This window comes from Fringilla coelebs (genome assembly GCF_963513975.1).
Source record: "Fringilla coelebs genome assembly, chromosome: 10".
NCBI classification, from domain to species: domain Eukaryota; kingdom Metazoa; phylum Chordata; class Aves; order Passeriformes; family Fringillidae; genus Fringilla; species Fringilla coelebs.
In genome coordinates, this window is record NC_140036.1 from 925,902 (window position 1) to 931,992 (window position 6,091).

Sequence of the window (6,091 nt, forward strand, 5' to 3'; positions counted from 1 at the left end):
GAGCCCGACCCCTCCTGGCCCTGCACAGCAGACACGCCTTGTGCCAAGAGTCGCATCGCAGTCTCGCTGTGCCTGAAAGCGTGTCCAAATGCTTCTTGAACTCACACAGGCTTGGTGCTGTGACCACTGCCATCCAGAGTCTGTTCCAGTGCGCAGCCACTCTGGGTGCAAAACGTTTTCATGACATCCAAACTAAACCTCCCCTGACACAGCTTCAGACCGTTCTCTCGGGTCCTGACACTGATCGCCAGAGAACAGAGATCAGTGCCTGCCCCTCCGTTTCCCCTCATGAGCAAGCTGTAGATTGTTGTGAGGTCTCCCGAGTCTCCTCCCGGCATGGGGGAGGCACGCGGTCCCTCGGCACTGTCCCCGAGGCAAAGGGCAGGAACGTTATTGCTCCAAGCGCTCCCAGCGCGTTTGTGCCATTAAAACGTTGCTGAGAGCCTGGTGAGAGCGGAGAGCCCATTCTGCGGCTGCGGCACAAGCCCGGCAGGAGCGCGGGGTGCCCGGCTCCCTCAGCCGCTCAGGGCACAGAGCAGGAGCGCGGGCTCCCTTCCTCGGCGGCAAGGCTCCTTCAGCCGCTCAGGGCTGCGGGCTCCCTTCCTTAGCAGGGAGTCTCCGTAGTAGGAAAAACGGTGGAATTGAGGCCACCGTGCGGGATTAAGGCGCTGTTGACCCGCGGGTCCGGAGGGCTGCGGGCGGCGGCGGGCGCCCTGCACCGGCGGCTGCCCGCTGCGAGGGGCAGGCAGCTCCCGGCCCCGCGGCCGGGCAGGCTGCCCCAGAGGGAGGAACACGCTGGGAATTCGCCATTAAACCGCACCTGGCTCTGACTGTGCCAGTCCGGCCCTGCGCGGTACCCCGAGCCGCCTGTACTGTGCGGGGCACCGGCCTCGTCAGCCCGGCCGCGGCTTCACTGCCGCGGGAAGCGAGGAATTGCTGCCCTCATGTTCAGGGAGCTTTAACGCTTTTGTAAAGGAAGGAAAATACATAACTGTGCTTAACCATAAAACCAAAATTAGCTTTATACTTCAGAATTATGACATATCGACTCTAATGACTGTGAAGAGGGGAGACTGACTTCTTATAACTGGGCCTGTTTCAGGGGGTTGCAAGTCATAACTTGAAGTTTATTTATTCTAGTTGTTCTGTATATCTTCTATTGACAATTTCAGTCTTACAGACTGTGCTCAGGGAGGTGTGAAACAGAATTTGATCTTAAAGGTCTCTTCCAGTCTATGATTCTCTTAGCAGGCAAGTCTCTGTCCAAGAGCTGGAACACCTCAAGTTCCAAGAAAATCAAAGCCACCCATCAGTGCAAGCTGGCTCCTGCCTTCCCATTCAGACAGGAAAGAGTTCATCTCCAGGAGGGGCAACACCAGCAAGGTGCTTATGCTCTGGAGATCTCCAATTGCTTTAAACTTTAGAGGGTTGTTCATTTCTTTGCCAATCTAAGGTACACTACTTTTGAAAATGATGATTGAAGTCTGGGAGAAAATGAAGACTTTTTAACTTATATTGGTTTTAGTTAAAATAAAGTTAATTATCAGCTTTAAAAAGTGTATTGTTTCTTATAATTGATCTTTTTTGTATTGGGGAGTATTCCTGGTTTTTTCAGCCTTATATCCAAACATGTGCTCTGGGTTGAATTTATTATTCCGGTTTTCAATATCCTGGCCTTGTCAGGAAGGTTACAGAAGGATATGTTCTTCTCATATTTGCCTTGCTACAACTAAGTTGAAATTACTGGGTGTTGCAGAGGGCAAATGAAACCCTTAATATTATTTTAATGTAATTTTGTGCAGAATTTATTTAAATAATGCTAAGAAAATGAAAAATAATTTTGATGAAATGGAGAAGCTGTTGTTTCTCAATTCTTGCATGGAAGATCTCTGGAGTGAGAGCTATACCCTATAAGGGAATTGTGAAGTTATTTGGCGATTTGCCTAAAAGCCACTTCAGACCTGTTCATGAGTTTGGATGGCAAGCCAACGTCCATTTTAATTCACAGAAGTGCTTAGAAAAACAACAGAATTTATTGGGCAATATCCAGGAGAGGTTAAATTCACATTCAGTCTGTATTGGAGTAGTAACAGCTGCTGTGAGGATTAACCTTTTTGGCTGGTGGGATGAAAGGAAATATTAACTAACTACACTGTAGATGGAAGTATAGCAGGTTAACAAAATTATAAAGTAGGATCATTTATAATGGGTAGGTTGGTTATATTTTATTGTAGATTAAATTTGTAGTGAAGTAACAGCTTTAAGTAGGATATTTTATTTTGATGTAGTTAAAAACGTAACACCAGCTTGAAGAATTGGTGGTGTAAAATCAATAATGAAATAAAGAATTTTTCTGAGCTTTTGTTATTATTTTCAATGCATCCCAGGACAGTTGGCTGTTGGAAAATTACAACCATCTGATGATGGGTGGATGTCCCCAGTGAAACCCATTGGTGGTCCAAGTCTGGATTCTGCAGGGAAAGTGTCTATACAAAATCACCTCCACAGTTGGCATTCATTTCCTTTTTGTTGGCAGCTTCAGGACAGCAGAAGGATCAGATGGCTGCTGAGAGTACACTAGTTGGTTGACATCTCAGGGAAAGAGGAGAGACAAATGAGAAGCTTAGAAGCTTGCGTTGCTGCTTTGCCTATGTAATTGATAAAATAAGGGGCTGTAGTTTACTAGTCCTCCTGAGCCATAAATATGTCAAATTAGTAGTGAGAAGTTGTTTGGAAGATAAAAACTCTTTCTTGGAAAAAATGCAGAGAAAATTACAAAATGTCAGGTTTGGTAACTGCGCATCCAATTGTTATGGGAGGAACACAGAGTGAACCCAGTCAGGCGTGCATGTGTTCACAGTTGATGGTGTGGCCTTTTTAGAGTTAACAGTTCATTCTCTTCATCCTGATAAGAAAAAATCTGGCGATCCTGTGGAATATTTTTCTGAAGGACACAATGGACCAAGCTGAAAGCTCTTTTTACTAAACCCGCAGATATTAGTCTGAAGATAAATTATTTTTTCCAGAGAAGGCATAGAGTGCTGACATAAGAGAGATGACACAAACCTTATTGTATCATCAAATTAATTTTTAAAGGAATTAAATACTACACGTGGTTTGGTTTCACCATGTACATTGAGGGAGTGGATATTTTTTGCTAAAAATGTTGGAGTTGTCATTTTCTGTCATTTTCATTGCCTGTTTTCAGAGCTGCCCACTGAACCTCAGGTGCCGGCTGCCTTCTGCTGCTGCAGACATGCCCAGGGCGAGGGCCTGAGGATGATGATGCAAAAGGCTCCCAAAGCTGTTCCTTTGGTGCTGTCACTTTTAGAAAGTGCTCCTAGTCAGCAGAGGTTGAAGACCAAATGCCCCTCGAGGTTTTACTGGTGCCGTGACTATTGGACATCTGTGTTTCCAATTCGAAGGGGAAATGGTAAAGCAGGAAGGATTATCCGTGCTCTTTATTTTCAGTTTCCAGCCTTGTTTCAGGCGTGCTTGCCCCGCGCTCTGTGCTGTGTTCCTGTGGGCCACGGCGGGGCAGGAGCGAGGGCTTAGAGCAAGGGAAGTGCCTGAGGAGCTGCAGCGGGTAATGTAAATAAACTGATTTCATTAATGACCCACATTTGCCTCTGTCTCACATAAAGCTGCCATAATCTCACTTTAATAATGATGAATAAGATACACACAAAGACTGTCTCCAGTAGTTGAGATTACATACATTATTTATAGTGGGGATATAAATCCCACTTCAGTTTATATTGTTTTCTTTGCTACACTATAAGGGTTTGAGCCAAATCCCATTAAAGTCCTTTCCTAACTTCAGCAGGCTCTGAATTAGGAGTCTCTATTTTGCAAATTAATTTTATTATTCCTTTCTCCTCTTGTAATACTTATCTTTTAAAAATAGTTATCAAGGAAAGAAATAATAGTACATATTCAGTATTATTCAAAGTAAGGTATGGTTTCAGTAATTGGGGTTTTTTTCCCAATCTTAATAGTTTTTAACCTCCCTCTACATTCCATCACTATTTCAGGTCCTGTCCTTCTGAATCCAAGCACTTGCCAGGGCACTGTGAACTAAATCTGGTGTGCAGAACAAACTGCTATGTGTGGGCAGGTGGGATGTGTCTGATCTCTTTGTTTTCACAGGAGAAGGAAGAGCAATGTTCCTGGCAGATCTGTTGGTTTGTTTTGGTGGTTTTTTTGGGCACAGGAAAATTAGGAGAAGATGGCACCTTCCAATTCAAAGATTAATTATAATATTTTCCTTCTCTCCTGTTGCTAGCACAAGCAGTCAATACCTTGTTCTCATAATTGCACTTTTATCTGTTTTTCACTGAAACCTGACACCTGAGATAATCTTCTGAAACCAAAACTATCCAAATTAAACTTAGATGTGTGTTGTGTGTATTGCCTGGTCTGTTTTCAAAGGTTTCATAAAAATCTAAGTCCCATGTGTCTGCTAGTTACACTTTGTCATGTTTGTCATCCTTGCAAAGAAGCCTGGAGGTCTGGTTTTCCTGCTTTTTAAAATCCAAGTTTCATCTGGGCTATTGTCTCATTTTATGGTTTTTTATTTAATTATTTTATCAATGAATTTACCTGGCAAAGAAGCACATCCTCCTAGTTATAAACTGGTTTAATACCACTCAGTGGTAAGAGCCAAGTTTTGTTTCTTCCAGCCTTTCTTGATTTTGTCAATAGGCAACCACTTCACTCTTCAATTGTCTCAGAAGGGGAATATATTTGTCTTCTTGTGACTTGTAACAGTTAAATACATTAATTTTTTCTCCAAAACTGGTTCCATTTCTACAATTTTGTTTGTTTATTTTTTTCCAGTTTAACACCAACCATCTTGTTGCTTAGCGATGCTAAGAAACTACTCTTATCTGCATGCCATTCCCTTCTCAAGTTCTGGGATTCTTTTACAATTTTATTTCTCTTTTTAAGCAATTATTTTTCTTTAAGTCTCTTAATTGTTCTTCATAGTACCCCTAAGCCTTCCTGTCTTCATATTACTTTGAATTCATCTGGATTTATTATGATTTGTTTTGTCACCTTGATTCTTCTTTTGTCTTTCCCCAGTTGAATTTTTTGTGGAAATAGCTCCTGTAGTTTGCTCTTTAACAGTCTGCACTTTTTCATTTGCTTTGTTGCTGTTGATAAGGGCAATGTGTACCTTTGGCTTGCTATCATATACATAAATAGCCTGCATGATAGGGCCAACATTTTTAACTATTTCCTACCAATATCACACTATTTAAAATAGAATCACCTCTCTTTTAAAGGTGGCACTGGAGATCTGTTTGTGTGTTTGTTTTTTTCCTTCTGTGTTTTTCTTATTCCTTCCTTTGGATCCAGACTGTAATACAAATTAAATTTGCTTAGGCAAACCTACTGTGCATTTTAAAAAGTCATTTTAAAGACAGGATCCTGGGGGTATGACAGAAAAGCTAAACCAGCTGTGCTCTCCAGGACAAACAACACATAAATCTACACTATCTTTTCTTCAGGATCAAATAAGTGAAAGAAAAGCCTCAGAAAGTAAAAGATATTTTTATCTCACAGAAGCAGAGCTAAAAGAATTTTGTGTCAGTTAAAATCTTAGCCATTCCTGTTAGACTTGTAAAATCTAACATTTTTTTCATTTTCATTTTAAGCAGAAGCATTTTTATTTGCTAATCAAACAGCTCTATTTACCTGCTTGATATGAAGGTTGTGTTTAGGTCCAAGAAAAAATGGTTATTCAGCTCTTCAGGGAAGAGACAATCTCACAAGAACACTTTCCAGTTGTGTTTTCTAACTGATTTTCTTAAGTAGAAAGGAAGCAAGAAAATTCTACAAACCAAAACAGAAATATAATTAATTTGGTCAGTTACCAGATTGTTTTCTGCATTTATTTCCAAGTAAACCTCTTGACATTTTATTAGCTCATTGGAGCTAAGAGGAAGGCTCCCATCCATTTTTGGACAAACTGCCTGATCGGAGAATGAGATGTCACCAGATGATTTCCAGAAGAGCCACAACAAAAAATGATTCAGCTGGTGCTATCCCTGCAGTATTTGGGACAAAATATATATGCATGCTCTTC